Source organism: Oncorhynchus keta, unplaced genomic scaffold, assembly GCF_023373465.1.
Source record: "Oncorhynchus keta strain PuntledgeMale-10-30-2019 unplaced genomic scaffold, Oket_V2 Un_contig_3989_pilon_pilon, whole genome shotgun sequence".
Classification (NCBI taxonomy): domain Eukaryota; kingdom Metazoa; phylum Chordata; class Actinopteri; order Salmoniformes; family Salmonidae; genus Oncorhynchus; species Oncorhynchus keta.
Genome location: NW_026287544.1, coordinates 98278 through 117363, shown reverse-complemented (window position 1 = coordinate 117363; position 19086 = coordinate 98278). Strand labels below are relative to the sequence as shown.

General features: G+C 50.4%; 1 long non-coding RNA gene and 1 pseudogene across 2 annotated transcripts; both read right to left on the bottom strand.

Moving 5' to 3' along the window:
* Positions 1–338: 338 nt before the first annotated feature.
* The window catches only part of LOC127924391 (rho GTPase-activating protein SYDE1-like), a 94461-nt pseudogene continuing 75713 nt past the window's right edge, over positions 339–19086 (bottom strand).
* On the bottom strand, positions 14038–18798 carry LOC127924392 (uncharacterized). 2 transcript variants are annotated; one of them, XR_008117794.1, is made up of 3 exons: positions 18784–18798; positions 15448–15500; positions 14038–14407 (listed from the first exon to the last, which is right to left on the bottom strand). It is a non-coding gene; the product is annotated as an uncharacterized LOC127924392 (long non-coding RNA). The 2 variants fall into 2 exon arrangements; XR_008117795.1 differs by lacking the exon at positions 18784–18798 and adding an exon at positions 17153–17167.

Here is a 19086-nt window from a genome sequence, read left to right as displayed (position 1 = left end):
CCTCTTATCCTCCTCTCTTCTCTTCTCCTCTCCCCTCCCCTCCTCTCTCCTCTCCCCTCTTCTCCTCCTCTCTTCTCTTCTCCTCTCCCCTCCTCCTCCTTTCCTCTCCTCTTTTCCTCTCCTCTTCTCCCCTTCTCTTCTCCTCTCCTCCCCTCCTCTTCCTCTCCTCTCCTCCCTTCCTCTCCTCCCCTCCTCTTCCTCTCCTCTCCTCCCCTCCTCTTCCTCTCCTCTCCTCCTCTCCTCTCCTCCTCTTCTCCTCTCCTCTCCCCTCTTCTCCTCTCCTCTCCACTCCTCCTCCTCTCCTCCCTCTCCCTCCTCTCCTCCTCTCTCCTCTCCACTCCTCCCTCCTCTCTTCCCTCTCCCCCCTCTCCCTCTCAGAGACAGATGTTAATCTGTTTGGACAGCTCTCTCTCCAGGTCTGATATCAGCGTATCAAAGTCTTTGAGACTCAGTCTGCAGGTAAACGGGGCGTCAAAGTCCAGAACTAAGTCGTCTACGTACTGAGTCCACTCCACCTTCTTCACCTTCCTCTCTTCCTCCTCTTCCTCACTGTCACTCCCTGCCACCTCATCGTAGTCCGCATCGCCTCCGGACAGGAAGTCCCGCCCACACACGCTCCAGTCGCCAGCATACCGGTTACAGGGCGGGCTCTCCAGTCGGCCCCGTCCACGTCGCGACACCACGCCCACGTCGTCCCCCGGGAGGTCCAGAGGTAGCGACAGGCCACGCTGGCAGCGCCGCGGCAGGGGGTTATGGGGCATGGGGCTGGGAGGGGAAGGAGGCACGTCTGAACTGCAGGAGGGCTGGAGGATGGTGGGAGAGTCGGGGTTGTCTGTCACTCTGTCTGTAGGAACTAAGGAGTGAAGAAGTTTACACACAAATTTACACTGTTATACAAGCTGTACACTCACTACTTTACACTGTAGCAAAGTGTCATTGCTTCAGTGTTGTCACATGAAAAGGAATACTCAAATATTTACAAAAATGTGAGGGGTGTACTCACTTTTGTGATATACTGTATATATATAAATATATACTAAAGTATGTGGACACCCCTTCAAATTAGTGGATTCGGCTATTTCAGTCACAGCCGTTGCTGACAGGTGTGTAAAATCGAGCACACAGCCATGCAATCTCCATAGACAACCAATCTTCATCATTTCAATTTTTCTGAGAATGTTTTTATTTAACCTTTATTTAACTAGTCAGTTAAGAAAAAAATATTATTTAAAATGACGGCCTACCCCAGCCAAACCCTAACCCGGACGACGCTGGGCTAATTGTGTGCCGCCCTATATGGGGACTCCCAAACACAGTAGGTGGAATCAAACCAGGGTCTGTAGTGACACCTCTTGCACTGAGATGCAGTGCCTTAGACCGCTGTGCCACTCGGGAGGCCCCAAAAGTCAGGGTGCCACCTTTCCAACAAGTCAGTTGGTCAAATTTCTGAGCTGCCCTGGTCAACTGTAAGTGCCGTTATTGTGAAGTGGAAACGTCTAGGAGCAACAACGGCTCAGCGGCGAAGTGGTAGACCACACGAGCTCACGGAACGGGACCACCGAGTGCTGTAGTGCGTAGCATGCAAAAAATCATCTGTCCTCCGGCTGCAACACACAATACCGAGTTCCAAACTGATTCCCGCAGCAATGTACCAACATCTAGTGGAAAACCTTCCCAAAAGAGTGGAGGCTGTTATAGCAGCAATGTTCCAACATCTAGTGGAAAGCCTTCCCAGAAGAGTGGAGGCTGTTATAGCAGCAATGTTCCAACATCTAGTGGAAAGCCTTCCCAGAAGAGTGGAGGCTGTTATAGCAGCAATGTTCCAACATCTAGTGGAAAGCCTTCCCAGAAGAGTGGAGGCTGTTACAGCAGCAATGTTCCATCATCTAGTGGAAAGCCTTCCCAGAAGAGTGGAGGTTGTTATAGCAGCAATGTTCCAACATCTAGTGGAAAGCCTTCCCAGAAGAGTGGAGGCTGTTATAACAGCAATATACCAACATCTAGTGGAAAGCCTTCCCAAAAGAGTGGAGGCTGTTATAGCATTAATATTCCTACATCTAGTGGAAAGCCTTCCCAGAAGAGTGGACGCTGTTATAGCAGCAATGTTCCAACATCTAGTGGAAAGCCTTCCCAGAAGAGTGGAGGCTGTTATAGCAGCAATGTTCCAACATCTAGAGGAAAGCCTTCCCAGAAGAGTGGAGGCTGTTATAGCAGCAATGTTCCATCATCTAGTGGAAAGCCTTCCCAGAAGAGTGGAGGCTGTTATAGCAGCAATGTTCCAACATCTAGTGGAAAGCCTTCCCAGAAGAGTGGAGGCTGTTATAACAGCAATATACCAACATCTAGTGGAAAGCCTTCCCAGAAGAGTGGAGGCTGTTATAGCATTAATGTTCCTACATCTAGTGGAAAGCCATCCCAGAAGAGTGGACGCTGTTATAGCAGCATTGTTCCAACATCTAGTGGAAAGCCTTCCCAGAAGAGTGGACGCTGTTATAGCAGCATTGTTCCAACATCTAGTGGAAAGCCTTCCCAGAAGAGTGGAGGCTGTTATAGCAGCAATGTTCCAACATCTAGTGGAAAGCCTTCCCAGAAGAGTGGAGGCTGTTATAGCAGCAATGTTCCAACATCTAGTGGAAATCCTTCCCAGAAGAGTGGAGGCTGTTATAGCAGCAATGTTCCAACATCTAGTGGAAAGTCTTCCCAGAAGAGTGGAGGCTGTTATAGCAGCAATGTTCCAACATCTAGTGGAAAGCCTTCCCAGAAGAGTGGAGGCTGTTATAGCAGCAATGTTCCAACATCTAGTGGAAAGCCTTCCCAGAAGAGTGGAGGCTGTTATAGCAGCAATGTTCCATCATCTAGTGGAAAGCCTTCCCAGAAGAGTGGACGCTGTTATAGCAGCAATGTTCCAACATCTAGTGGAAAGCCTTCCCAGAAGAGTGGAGGCTGTTATAGCAGCAATGTTCCAACATCTAGTGGAAAGCCTTCCCAGAAGAGTGGAGGCTGTTATAGCAGCAATGTTCCATCATCTAGTGGAAAGCCTTCCCAGAAAAGTGGAGGCTGTTATAGCAGCAATGTTCCAACATCTAGTGGAAAGCCTTCCCAGAAGAGTGGAGGCTGTTACAGCAGCAATGTTCCCACATCTAGTGGAAAGCCTTCCCAGAAGAGTGGAGGCTGTTAAAGCATTAATATTCCTACATCTAGTGGAAAGCCTTCCCAGAAGAGTGGAGGCTGTTATAGCAGCAATGTTCCAACATCTAGTGGAAAGCCTTCCCAGAAGAGTGGAGGCTGTTACAGCAGCAATGTTCCCACATCTAGTGGAAAGCCTTCCCAGAAGAGTGGAGGCTGTTAAAGCATTAATATTCCTACATCTAGTGGAAAGCCTTCCCAGAAGAGTGGACGCTGTTATAGCAGCAATGTTCCAACATCTAGTGGAAAGCCTTCCCAGAAGAGTGGAGGCTGTTATAGCAGCAATGTTCCATCATCTAGTGGAAAGCCTTCCCAGAAGAGTGGAGGCTGTTATAGCAGCAATGTTCCAACATCTAGTGGAAAGCCTTCCCAGAAGAGTGGAGGCTGTTATAACAGCAATATACCAACATCTAGTGGAAAGCCTTCCCAGAAGAGTGGAGGCTGTTATAGCATTAATGTTCCTACATCTAGTGGAAAGCCATCCCAGAAGAGTGGACGCTGTTATAGCAGCATTGTTCCAACATCTAGTGGAAAGCCTTCCCAGAAGAGTGGACGCTGTTATAGCAGCAATGTTCCAACATCTAGTGGAAAGCCTTCCCAGAAGAGTGGAGGCTGTTATAGCAGCAATGTTCCAACATCTAGTGGAAAGCCTTCCCAGAAGAGTGGAGGCTGTTATAGCAGCAATGTTCCAACATCTAGTGGAAAGTCTTCCCAGAAGAGTGGAGGCTGTTATAGCAGCAATGTTCCAACATCTAGTGGAAAGTCTTCCCAGAAGAGTGGAGGCTGTTATAACAGCAATATACCAACATCTAGTGGAAAGCCTTCCCAGAAGAGTGGAGGCTGTTATAGCATTAATGTTCCTACATCTAGTGGAAAGCCTTCCCAGAAGAGTGGAGGCTGTTATAGCAGCAATATACCAACATCTAGTGGAAAGCCTTCCCAGAAGAGTGGAGGCTGTTATAGCATTAATGTTCCTACATCTAGTGGAAAGCCTTCCCAGAAAAGTGGAGGCTGTTATAGCAGCAATGTTCCAACATCTAGTGGAAAGCCTTCCCAGAAGAGTGGAGGCTGTTACAGCAGCAATGTTCCCACATCTAGTGGAAAGCCTTCCCAGAAGAGTGGAGGCTGTTAAAGCATTAATATTCCTACATCTAGTGGAAAGCCTTCCCAGAAGAGTGGACGCTGTTATAGCAGCAATGTTCCAACATCTAGTGGAAAGCCTTCCCAGAAGAGTGGAGGCTGTTATAGCAGCAATGTTCCAACATCTAGTGGAAAGCCTTCCCAGAAGAGTGGAGGCTGTTATAGCAGCAATGTTCCATCATCTAGTGGAAAGCCTTCCCAGAAGAGTGGAGGCTGTTATAGCAGCAATGTTCCAACATCTAGTGGAAAGCCTTCCCAGAAGAGTGGAGGCTGTTATAACAGCAATATACCAACATCTAGTGGAAAGCCTTCCCAGAAGAGTGGAGGCTGTTATAGCATTAATGTTCCTACATCTAGTGGAAAGCCATCCCAGAAGAGTGGACGCTGTTATAGCAGCATTGTTCCAACATCTAGTGGAAAGCCTTCCCAGAAGAGTGGACGCTGTTATAGCAGCATTGTTCCAACATCTAGTGGAAAGCCTTCCCAGAAGAGTGGAGGCTGTTATAGCAGCAATGTTCCAACATCTAGTGGAAAGCCTTCCCAGAAGAGTGGAGGCTGTTATAGCAGCAATGTTCCAACATCTAGTGGAAAGCCTTCCCAGAAGAGTGGATGCTGTTATAGCAGCAATGTTCCAACATCTAGTGGAAAGCCTTCCCAGAAGAGTGGAGGCTGTTATAGCAGCAATGTTCCAACATCTAGTGGAAAGCCTTCCCAGAAGAGTGGAGGCTGTTATAGCAGCAATGTTCCAACATCTAGTGGAAAGCCTTCCCAGAAGAGTGGAGGCTGTTATAGCAGCAATGTTCCAACATCTAGTGGAAAGCCTTCCCAGAAGAGTGGAGGCTGTTATAGCAGCAATGTTCCAACATCTAGTGGAAAGCCTTCCCAGAAGAGTGGAGGCTGTTATAGCAGCAATGTTCCAACATCTAGTGGAAAGCCTTCCCAGAAGAGTGGAGGCTGTTATAACAGCAATATACCAACATCTAGTGGAAAGCCTTCCCAGAAGAGTGGAGGCTGTTATAGCATTAATGTTCCTACATCTAGTGGAAAGCCTTCCCAGAAGAGTGGAGGCTGTTATAGCAGCAATGTTCCAACATCTAGTGGAAAGCCTTCCCAGAAGAGTGGAGGCTGTTATAGCAGCAAAGGGGGACCAACTCAATATTGATGCCCGTGGTTTTTGAAATGAGATGTTTGACGAGCAGGTGTCCACGTACTTTTGGCCATATTGATAAGTGTATGATGAGGGACAAAAATGATTGAATATATTTTAGAATAAGGCTGTAACGTAACAACGTGGGGGAAAAGGCAAGGGAATACTTTCCAAAGGCCCGGAATATGACAGTATTGTGATGTCATTATGGGGTATTGTGATGTCATTATGGGGTATTGTGATGTCATTATGGGGTATTGTGATGTCATTATGGGGTATTGTGATGTCATTATGGGGTATTGTGATGTCATTATGGGGTATTGTGATGTCACTATGGGGTATTGTGATGTCATTATGGGGTATTGTGATGTCATTATGGGGTATTGTGATGTCATTATGGGGTATTGTGATGTCATTATGGGGTATTGTGATGTCATTATGGGGTATTGTGATGTCACTATGGGGTATTGTCTGTAGATTGATGAGGGGAAAAAACGATTGAATATATTTTAGAATAAGGCTGTAACGTAACAACATGGGGATAAAGTCAAGGGGTCTGAATACTTTCCCGAAGGCAATGAATAGTACAGTATCACTAGGAAACGGGAAGACTGGTTGAAACAACGTAACAAAGATATTTCTCTGGTTGTAGTGAGGTCATATCCATCAGTTTGGACCGTTGGAAATGTCGGCCCACTCTGTCCCAACAGACACTTACTGGGCCAGAGCTGCAACAGGTAATGCAAGGCCTCAATGTGTCTCTTGAAGTCCACAGCACTGGCGATCTCCTCGCTGTGAGCAAAACTCCGTCCGCCCCTTCCACAGCTCCCCCCGCGCCCGCCCTGACCGCCCTGTCCTGGTGCAGTGGGTCTCCAGGACTCCTGGGTGGGAGTCAGGAGCACCGGGCCGAAACACACAGCCAGGTTCTGACAGTTCATTCGGTTACAGTCACTGTAGGAGGCAACGAGGCTCAGATGGTCCAGGAGCAGAGAGAGGGTGGCCTGGGGAGAGAGGGGAGAGAGAAGAGGGTTAGACAGGGTGGCCTGGAGAGAGAGGGGAGAGAGAGGAGAGGGTTAGACAGGGAGGACTGGAGAGAGGGGAGAGAGAGAAGAGGGTTGGACAGGGAGGACTGGAGGAGGCAACGAGGCTCAGATGGTCTAGGAGCAGAGAGAGGGTGGCCTGGAGAGAGGGGAGAGAGAGAAGAGGGTTGGACAGGGAGGACTGGAGAGAGAGAGAAGAGGGTTAGACAGGGAGGACTGGAGAGAGAGAAGAGGGTTGGACAGGGAGGACTGGAGAGAGAGAGAGAGAGAGAAGAGGGTTGGACAGGGAGGACTAAAGAGAGAGGGGAGAGAGAGAAGAGTGTTGGACAGGGAGGACTGGAGAGAGAGAGAAGAGGGTTGGACAGGGAGGACTGGAGAGAGAGAAGAGGGTTGGACAGGGAGGACTGGAGAGAGAGAGAAGAGGGTTGGACAGGGAGGACTAAAGAGAGAGGGGAGAGAGAGAAGAGGGTTGGACAGGGAGGACTGGAGAGAGAGAGAAGAGGGTTGGACAGGGAGGACTGGAGAGAGAGAGAAGAGGGTTGGACAGGGAGGACTGGAGAGAGAGAGAAGAGGGTTGGACAGGGAGGACTGGAGAGAGGGGAGAGAGAGAAGAGGGTTGGACAGGGAGGACTGGGGAGAGAGGGGAGAGAGAAGAGGGTTAGACAGGGAGGACTGGGGAGAGAGGGGAGAGAGAAGAGGGTTAGACAGGGAGGACTGGAGAGAGAGGGGAGAGAGAAGAGGGTTAGACAGGGAGGACTGGAGAGAGAGGGGAGAGAGAAGAGGGTTAGACAAGGTTAACCCTATCTAACCCTCTATAACCCTCTATAACCATATCTAACCCAATCTAACCCTACCTAACCCTATCTAACCCTATCTAACCTTCTATAACCCTATCTAACCCTATCTAACCCTATCTAACCCTATCTAACCTTCTATAACCCTATCTAACACACTGTGAACCCTACCTAACCCTACCTAACCCTCTATAACCCTCTATAACCCTATCTAACCCTACCTAACCCTATCTAACCCTATCTAACCCTACCTAACCCTATCTAACCCTACCTAACCCTATCTAACCCTACCTAACCCTATCTAACCCTATCTAACACAATGTGAACCCTACCTAACCCTATCTAACCCTACCTAACCCTATCTAACCCTACCTAACCCTATCTAACCCTACCTAACCCCACCTAACACAATGTGAACCCTACCTAACCCTATCTAACCCTATCTAACACAATGTGAACCCTACCTAACCCTATCTACCCTACCTAACCCTATCTAACCCTACCTAACCCTATCTAACCCTACCTAACCCCACCTAACACAATGTGAACCCTACCTAACCCTACCTAACCCTACCTAACACACCTAACCCTACCTAACCCTACCTAACCCTACCTAACCCTACCTAACACACTGTGAACCCTACCTAACCCTACCTAACCCTACCTAACCCTACCTAACCCTACCTAACCCTACCTAACCCTACTACCTAACCCTACCTAACCCTACCTAACCCTACCTAACCCTACCTAACCCTACCTAACCCTATCTAACCCTACCTAACCCTACCTAACCCTACCTAACCCTACCTAACCCTACCTAACCCTACCTAACACAATGTGAACCCTACCTAACCCTACCTAACCCTACCTAACCCTACCTAACCCTACCTAACCCTATCTAACACAATGTGAACCCTACCTAACCCTATCTAACCCTACCTAACCCTATCTAACCCTACAACCATATGAACCCTACCTAACCCTACCTAACCCTATCTAACCCTACCTAACCCTATCTAACCCTACCTAACCCTACCTAACCCTACAATGTGAACCCTACCTAACCCTATCTAACACAATGTACCTAACCCTACCTAACCCTATCTAACCCTATCTAACCCTACCTAACCCTACCTAACCCCCTACCTAACCCTATCTAACCCTACCCCCTACCTAACCCTACCTAACCCTACCTAACCCTACCTAACCCTACCTAACCCTACCTAACCCTATCACAATGTGAACCCTACCTAACCCTACCTAACCCTACCTAACACAATGTGAACCCTACCTAACCCTACCTAACCCTATCTAACACAATGTGAACCCTACCTAACCCTATCTAACCCTACCTAACCCTACCTAACACAAAGAGAGACAGAGAGACAGACAGAGAGAGACCCAGAGACAGACAGAGAGACATGTACCCACCCTCTCTGGTTCAGGCAGAGAGACAGACAGAGAGACATGTACCCACCCTCTCTGGTTCAGGCAGAGAGACAGACAGAGAGACATGACAGAGAGACATACCCACCCTCTCTGGTTCAGACAGAGAGACAGACAGAGAGACATGTACCCACCCTCTCTGGTTCAGACAGAGAGACAGACAGAGAGAGAGGCAGACTGACAGACAGAGAGACATGTACCCACCCTCTCTGGTTCAGACAGAGAGACAGACAGAGAGACATGTACCCACCCTCTCTGGTTCAGACAGACTGACAGACAGAGAGACAGACAGAGAGACATGTACCCACCCTCTCTGGTTCAGGCAGAGAGACAGACAGAGAGACATGTACCCACCCTCTCTGGTTCAGGCAGAGAGACAGACAGAGAGACATGTACCCACCCTCTCTGGTTCAGGCAGAGAGACAGACAGAGAGAGGCAGAGAGACAGACAGAGAGACATGTACCCACCCTCTCTGGTTCAGGCAGAGAGACAGACAGAGAGACATGTACCCACCCTCTCTGGTTCAGGCAGAGAGACAGACAGAGAGAGGCAGAGAGACAGACAGAGAGACATGTACCCACCCTCTCTGGTTCAGGCAGACAGAGAGAGGCAGAGAGACAGACAGACATCTACCCACCCTCTCTGGTTCAGGCAGAGAGACAGACAGAGAGACATGTACCCACCCTCTCTGGTTCAGGCAGAGAGACAGACAGAGAGACATGTACCCACCCTCTCTGGTTCAGGCAGAGAGACAGACAGAGAGACATGTACCCACCCTCTCTGGTTCAGGCAGAGAGACAGACAGAGAGACATGTACCCACCCTCTCTGGTTCAGGCAGAGAGACAGACAGAGAGACATGTACCCACCCTCTCTGGTTCAGGCAGAGAGACAGACAGAGAGACATGTACCCACCCTCTCTGGTTCAGGCAGAGAGAGAGACAGAGAGACATGTACCCACCCTCTCTGGTTCAGGCAGAGAGACAGACAGAGAGACATGTACCCACCCTCTCTGGTTCAGGCAGAGAGACAGACAGAGACATGTACCCACCCTCTCTGGTTCAGGCAGAGAGAGAGACAGAGACATGTACCCACCCTCTCTGGTTCAGGCAGAGAGAGAGAGACAGACAGTACCCCCACCCTCTCTGGTTCAGGCAGAGAGAGAGACAGAGACATGTACCCACCCTCTCTGGTTCAGGCAGAGAGAGAGACAGACAGAGACATCTACCCACCCTCTCTGGTTCAGGCAGAGAGACAGACAGAGACATGTACCCACCCTCTCTGGTTCAGGCAGAGAGACAGACAGAGAGACATGTACCCACCCTCTCTGGTTCAGGCAGAGAGACAGACAGAGAGAGGCAGAGAGAGAGAGACAGAGAGACATGTACCCACCCTCTCTGGTTCAGGCAGACATTGCAGTAGGGCCACGGTGCTCTGAGAGCGCTGTACGTCTCCCTCGCTCCTGCCAGGAGAGGAGGTGCCAGGGGAGGAGCGAGAAGGAGGAGGTCTCTGAGACATGGCCTCCAAAACCACCTCGTACAAGGTCCTGGTGATAAGGGAGGACGGCAGCTCACGTAGGTAGTCCTTCAGAATGCCTGAACATAAACATCAGCAGGAAGGAATGAAAACAAAAGGTTTAACTACGACCCCAAACCCTCCTACAGCTTCCTTTTACGAGGATCAGTTACATTTGGTCAAATATATTGGTAAGGCTTCATCTAAGGTTTAACTACGACCAAACCCCAAACCCTCCTACTGCTTCCTTTTAAGAGGATCAGTTACATTTGGTCAAATATATTGGTAAGGCTTCATCTAAGGTTTAACTACGACCCCAAACCCTCCTACAGCTTCCTTTTACGAGGATCAGTTACATTTGGTCAAATATATTGGTAAGGCTTCATCTAAGGTTTAACTACGACCAAACCCCAAACCCTCCTACTGCTTCCTTTTACGAGGATCAGTTACATTTGGTCAAATATATTGGTAAGGCTTCATCTAAGGTTTAACTACGACCAAACCCCAAACCCTCCTACAGCTTCCTTTTACGAGGATCAGTTACATTTGGTCCAATATATTGGTAAGGCTTCATCTAAGGTTTAACTTTACCAAACCCTCCTACTGCTTCCTTTTACGAGGATCAGTTACATTTGGTCAAATATATTGGTAAGGCTTCATCTAAGGTTTAACTTCACACTGGAAACCCTCAAACCCTCCAGTTACATTTGGTCAAATATATTGCTTCCTAAGGTAGGTTTTACGAAAAATACAGTTTACATTTGAGACAAATATGATTGGAAGGCTTCATCTAAGAGTTTAACTGGTGTAACCCCAAACCCTCCTACTGACCTTTTTACGAGGATCAGTTGATGCTGAAATATATTGGTAAGGGGGACTAAGGTTTACTGACCTGTGAAACGTTGATGCTGATAGAGACTGGTGTAGGGGACAGGGGACTGACCTGTGAAGACGTTGATGCTGATAGAGACTGGTGTAGGGGACTGGGGACTGACCTGTGATGACGTTGATGCTGATAGAGACTGGTGTAGGGGACAAACCCTCCTACTGACCTGTGAGGACGTTGATTTGCTATAGAGACTGGTTTAACTACGACAAACCCTCCTACTGCTTCCTTTTACGAGGATCGTTACATTCTGGTCAAATATATTGGTAGGGGATCTAGGGGACTGACCTGTGAAACCCTCCTGATGCTGATAGAGACTGGTGTAGGGGATCAGGGGACATTTGGTCCTATATTGGTAAGGCTTCATCTGATAGAGACTTGTAGGGGAAACCCTCTGACCTGTTTACGAGGATCAGTTGATTTGGTCAGATATATTGTAAGGCTTCACTAGGTTTGACCTGTGAAACCCCAAACCTCCTGATGCTTAGAGACTGGTGTAGGGGACAGGGGACTGACCTGTGATCAAATATGATTGATAAAGACTGGTTTAACTACGACCAAACCCCAAACCCTCCTACTGCTTCCTGTTTTACGAGGATCGTTGATTTGCTGATAGAGACTGGTGTAGGGGACCTTTAGACCCCAAACCCCAAACCCTTCCTTCCTTACGGGACTGATTTGGTCTATTGGTAAGACGTTGATGCTGATAGAGACTGGTGTTTTACAGGGACAGTTACATTTGTCAAATTGATGCTGATGGAGACTTCATCTAGGGGGACATGGGACTGACCTGTGAACCCTTGATGCTGATAAAGACTGGTGTATTTGGACAAATATGACCTGGAAGGCTTCATCTGATAGAGACTGGTGTAGGGGGACCTCCTACTGACCTGTGAAGAGGATGCTGATAGAGACTGGTCAAATATACTTGGTACTGACCTGTCATCTACGGTTGATGCTGATAGAGACTGGTGTAACAGGGGACTGACCTGTTCCGTTTTGCTGATAGAGACTGGTTTGGTCAAATATATTGACCTGTGATGCGTTGATGCTGATAGAGACTTTAACTACTGACCTGTGAACCCTCCTACAGCTGATAGAGACTGGTGTACGGGACAGTTACATTTGACCTGTGATCTAAGGTTGATGCTGATAGAGACTGGTGTAGGGGACAGGGACTGACCTGTGATGACGTTGATGCTGATAGAGACTGGTGTAGGGGGACAGGGGACTTACCTGTGATCAAATATGATGCTGATAGAGACTTCATCTAGGGGACAGGGGACTGACCTGTGATGAAGTTGATGCTGATAGACACTGGTGTCAAATACATGGGACTGACCTGTGATGACGTTGATGCTGATAGAGACTGGTGTAGGGGACAGGGACTTTGACCAAATGTGATTGACGTTGATGCTAATAGAGACTGGTGTAGGGGGACATGGGACTGACCTGTGATGACGTTGATGCTGATAGAGACTGGTGTAGGGGACAGGGACTGACCTGTGAAACGTTATGCTGATAGAGACTGGTGTAGGGGACAGGGACACCTGTGAAGATTGATGCTGATAGAGACTGGTGTTAGGGGACAGGGGACTGACCTGTGATGACGTTGATTTTGATAGAGACTGGTGTAGGGGACAGGGGACTGACCTGTGATGACGTTGATGCTGATAGAGACTGGTGTAGGGGACAGGGGACTGACCTGTGATCACGTTGATGCTGATAGAGACTGGTGTAGGGGGACAGGGAGTGACCTATGATGACGTTGATGCTGATAGAGACTGGTGTAGGGGGACAGGGGACTGACCTGTGATGACGTTGATGCTGATAGAGACTGGTGTAGGGGACAGGGGACTGACCTGTGATGACGTTGATGCTGATAGAGACTGGTGTAGGGGACATACTGACCTGTGATGACGTTGATGCTGATAGAGACTGGTGTAGGGGGACAGGGGACTGACCTGTGATGACGTTGATGCTGATAGAGACTTGTAGGGGGACAGGGGACTGACCTGTGAGACTCGCGTTCATGCTAATAGAGACTGGTGTAGGGGACATGGGACTGACCTGTGATGACGTTGATGCTGATAGAGACTGGTGTAGGGGACAGGGGACTGACCTGTGAAGACGTTGATGCTGATAGAGACTGGTGTAGGGGACAGGGGACTGACCTGTGAAGACGTTGATGCTGATAGAGACTGGTGTTGGGGGACATGGGACTGACCTTCGTTGATGCTGATAGAGACTGGTGTTGACAGGGGACTGACCTGTGACCTGATAGAGACTGGTGTAGGGGACAAGGGACCATCCTGTGATGACGTTGATGCTGATAGAGACTGGTGTAGGGGGACAGGGAGACTGACCTGTGATGACGTTGATGCTGATAGAGACTGGTGTAGGGGACAGGGGACTGACCTGTGATGACGTTGATGCTGATAGAGACTGGTGTAGGGGACAGGGGACTGACCTGTGATGACGTTGATGCTGATAGAGACTGGTGTAGGGGGACAGGGGACTGACCTGTGATGACATTGATGCTGATAGAGACTGGTGTAGGGGACAGGGGACTGACCTGTGATGACGTTGATGCTGATAGAGACTGGTGTAGGGGACAGGGGACTGACCTGTGATGACGTTGATGCTGATAGAGACTGGTGTAGGGGACAGGGACTGACCTGTGATGACGTTGATGCTGATAGAGACTGGTGTAGGGGACAGGGACTGACCTGTGATGACGTTGATGCTGATAGAGACTGGTGTAGGGGACAGGGACTGACCTGTGATGACGTTGATGCTGATAGAGACTGGTGTAGGGGACAAGGGACTGACCTGTGATGACGTTGATGCTGATAGAGACTGGTGTAGGGGACAGGGACTGACCTGTGATGACGTTGATGCTGATAGAGACTGGTGTAGGGGGACAGGGGACTGACCTGTGATGACGTTGATGCTGATAGAGACTGGTGTAGGGGGACAGGGGACTGACCTGTGATGACGTTGATGCTGATAGAGACTGGTGTAGGGGGACAGGGGACTGACCTGTGATGACGTTGATGCTGATAGAGACTGGTGTAGGGGGACAGGGGACTGACCTGTGATGACGTTGATGCTGATAGAGACTGGTGTAGGGGGACAGGGGACTGACCTGTGATGACGTTGATGCTGATAGAGACTGGTGTAGGGGGACAGGGGACTGACCTGTGATGACGTTGATGCTGATAGAGACTGGTGTAGGGGGACAGGGGACTGACCTGTGATGACGTTGATGCTGATAGAGACTGGTGTAGGGGGACAGGGGACTGACCTGTGATGACGTTGATGCTGATAGAGACTGGTGTAGGGGACAGGGGACTGACCTGTGATGACGTTGATGCTGATAGAGACTGGTGTAGGGGACAGGGGGCTGACCTGTGATGACGTTGATGCTGATAGAGACTGTGTAGGGGGACAGGGGACTGACCTGTGATGATGTTGATGCTGATAGAGACTGGTGTAGGGGACAGGGGACTGACCTGTGATGACGTTGATGCTGATAGAGACTGGTGTAGGGGACAGGGGACTGACCTGTGATGACGTTGATGCTGATAGAGACTGGTGTAGGGGGACAGGGGACTGACCTGTGATGACGTTGATGCTGATAGAGACTGGTGTAGGGGACAGGGACTGACCTGTGATGACGTTGATGCTGATAGAGACTGGTGTAGGGGACAGGGGACTGACCTGTGATGACGTTGATGCTGATAGAGACTGGTGTAGGGGACAGGGGACTGACCTGTGATGACGTTGATGCTGATAGAGACTGGTGTAGGGGACAGGGACTGACCTGTGATGACGTTGATGCTGATAGAGACTGGTGTAGGGGACAGGGGACTGACCTGTGATGACGTTGATGCTGATAGAGACTGGTGTAGGGGACAGGGGACTGACCTGTGATGAGGTTGATGCTGATAGAGACTGGTGTAGGGGACAGGGGACTGACCTGTGAAGACGTTGATGCTGATAGAGACTGGTGTAGGGGACAGGGACTGACCTGTGATGACGTTGATGCTGATAGAGACTGGTGTAGGGGACAGGGGACTGACCTGTGATGACGTTGATGCTGATAGAGACTGGTGTAGGGGGACAGGGGACTGACCTGTGATGACGTTGATGCTGATAGAGACTGGTGTAGGGGACAGGGACTGACCTGTGATGAGGTTGATGCTGATAGAGACTGGTGTAGGGGACAGGGGACTGACCTGTGATGACGTTGATGCTGATAGAGACTGGTGTAGGGGGACAGGGGACTGACCTGTGATCACGTTGATGCTGATAGAGACTGGTGTAGGGGGACAGGGGACTGACCTGTGATGACGTTGATGCTGATAGAGACTGGTGTAGGGGGACAGGGGACTGACCTGTGATGACGTTGATGCTGATAGAGACTGGTGTAGGGGGACAGGGGACTGACCTGTGATAACGTTGATGCTGATAGAGACTGGTGTAGGGGACAGGGGACTGACCTGTGATGACGTTGATGCTGATAGAGACTGGTGTAGGGGGACAGGGGACTGACCTGTGATGACGTTGATGCTGATAGAGACTGGTGTAGGGGACAGGGGACTGACCTGTGATCACGTTGATGCTGATAGAGACTGGTGTAGGGGACAGGGGACTGACCTGTGATCACGTTGATGCTGATAGAGACTGGTGTAGGGGGACAGGGACTGACCTGTGATGACGTTGATGCTGATAGAGACTGGTGTAGGGGACAGGGGACTGACCTGTGATGACGTTGATGCTGATAGAGACTGGTGTAGGGGACAGGGGACTGACCTGTGATGACGTTGATGCTGATGGAGACTGGTGTAGGGGACAGGGACTGACCTGTGATGATGTGGATGCTGATAGAGACTGGTGTAGGGGACAGGGGACTGACCTGTGATGACGTTGATGCTGATAGAGACTGGTGTAGGGGACAGGGGACTGACCTGTGATGACGTTGATGCTGATAGAGACTGGTGTAGGGGACAGGGACTGACCTGTGATGACGTTGATGCTGATAGAGACTGGTGTAGGGGACAGGGGACTGACCTGTGATGACGTTGATGCTGATAGAGACTGGTGTAGGGGACAGGGACTGACCTGTGATGACGTTGATGCTGATAGAGACTGGTGTAGGGGACAGGGGACTGACCTGTGATGAGGTTGATGCTGATAGAGACTGGTGTAGGGGGACAGGGGACTGACCTGTGATGACGTTGATGCTGATAGAGACTGGTGTAGGGGACAGGGACTGACCTGTGATGACGTTGATGCTGATAGAGACTGGTGTAGGGGGACAGGGACTGACCTGTGATGAGTTGATGCTGATAGAGACTGGTGTAGGGGGACAGGGACTGACCTGTGATGACGTTGATGCTGATAGAGACTGGTGTAGGGGGACAGGGACTGACCTGTGATGAGGTTGATGCTGATAGAGACTGGTGTAGGGGACAGGGGACTGACCTGTGATGACGTTGATGCTGATAGAGACTGGTGTAGGGGACAGGGGACTGACCAGGATAGAGACTGGTGTAGGGGACAGGGGACTGACCTGTGATGACGTTGATGCTGATAGAGACTGGTGTAGGGGACAGGGGACTGACCAGGATAGAGACTGGTGTGGGGGACAGGGGACTGACCAGGATAGAGACTGGTGTAGGGGACAGGGGACTGACCTGTGATGATGTTGATGCTGATAGAGACTGGTGTAGGGGACAGGGAGTGACCTGTGATGACGTTGATGCTGATAGAGACTGGTGTAGGGGACAGGGGACTGACCTGTGATGACGTTGATGCTGATAGAGACTGGTGTAGGGGGACAGGGGACTGACCTGTGATGACGTTGATGCTGATAGAGACTGGTGTAGGGGACAGGGGACTGACCTGTGATGACGTTGATGCTGATAGAGACTGGTGTAGGGGACAGGGGACTGACCAGGATAGAGACTGGTGTAGGGGGACAGGGGACTGACCTGTGAAGACGTTGATGCTGATAGAGACTGGTGTAGGGGACAGGGACTGACCTGTGATGACGTTGATGCTGATAGAGACTGGTGTAGGGGACAGGGGACTGACCTGTGATGACGTTGATGCTGATAGAGACTGGTGTAGGGGACAGGGACTGACCTGTGATGACGTTGATGCTGATAGAGACTGGTGTAGGGGGACAGGGGACTGACCTGTGATGACGTTGATGCTGATAGAGACTGGTGTAGGGGACAGGGACTGACCTGTGATGACGTTGATGCTGATAGAGACTGGTGTAGGGGACAGGGACTGACCTGTGATGACGTTGATGCTGATAGAGACTGGTGTAGGGGACAGGGGACTGACCTGTGATGACGTTGATGCTGATAGAGACTGGTGTAGGGGACAGGGACTGACCTGTGATGACGTTGATGCTGATAGAGACTGGTGTAGGGGGACAGGGGACTGACCTGTGATGACGTTGATGCTGATAGAGACTGGTGTAGGGGGACAGGGGACTGACCAGGATAGAGACTGGTGTAGGGAGACAGGGGACTGACCTGTGATGACGTTGATGCTGATAGAGACTGGTGTAGGGGGACAGGGGACTGACCTGTGATGACGTTGATGCTGATAGAGACTGGTGTAGGGGGACAGGGGACTGACCTGTGATGACGTTGATGCTGATAGAGACTGGTGTAGGGGGACAGGGGACTGACCTGTGATGACGTTGATGCTGATAGAGACTGGTGTAGGGGACAGGGACTGACCTGTGATGACGTTGATGCTGATAGAGACTGGTGTAGGGGGACAGGGGACTGACCTGTGATGACGTTGATGCTGATAGAGACTGGTGTAGGGGGACAGGGGACTGCCCAGTGATGACGTTGATGCTGATAGAGACTGGTGTAGGGGACAGGGGACTGACCTGTGATGACGTTGATGCTGATAGAGACTGGTGTAGGGGGACAGGGGACTGACCTGTGATGACGTTGATGCTGATAGAGACTGGTGTAGGGGGACAGGGACTGACCTGTGATGACGTTGATGCTGATAGAGACTGGTGTAGGGGACAGGGGACTGACCTGTGATGACGTTGATGCTGATAGAGACTGGTGTAGGGGGACAGGGGACTGACCAGGATAGAGACTGGTGTAGGGGGACAGGGGACTGACCAGGATAGAGACTGGTGTAGGGGGACAGGGGACTGACCTGTGATGACGTTGATGCTGATAGAGACTGGTGTAGGGGGACAGGGGACTGACCAGGATAGAGACTGGTGTAGGGGGACAGGGGACTGACCAGGATAGAGACTGGTGTAGGGGGACAGGGGACTGACCTGTGATGACGTTGATGCTGATAGAGACTGGTGTAGGGGGACAGGGGAGTGACCTGTGATGACGTTGATGCTGATAGAGACTGGTGTAGGGGACAGGGGACTGACCTGTGATGACGTTGATGCTGATAGAGACTGGTGTAGGGGACAGGGGACTGACCTGTGATGACGTTGATGCTGATAGAGACTGGTGTAGGGGACAGGGGACTGACCTGTGATGACGTTGATGCTGATAGAGACTGGTGTAGGGGACAGGGACTGACCAGGATAGAGACTGGTGTAGGGGGACAGGGGACTGACCTGTGAAGACGTTGATGCTGATAGAGACTGGTGTAGGGGACAGGGACTGACCTGTGATGACGTTGATGCTGATAGAGACTGGTGTAGGGGACAGGGGACTGACCTGTGATGACGTTGATGCTGATAGAGACTGGTGTAGGGGACAGGGGACTGACCTGTGATGACGTTGATGCTGATAGAGACTGGTGTAGGGGACAGGGGACTGACCTGTGATGACGTTGATGCTGATAGAGACTGGTGTAGGGGACAGGGGACTGACCTGTGATGACGTTGATGCTGATAGAGACTGGTGTAGGGGACAGG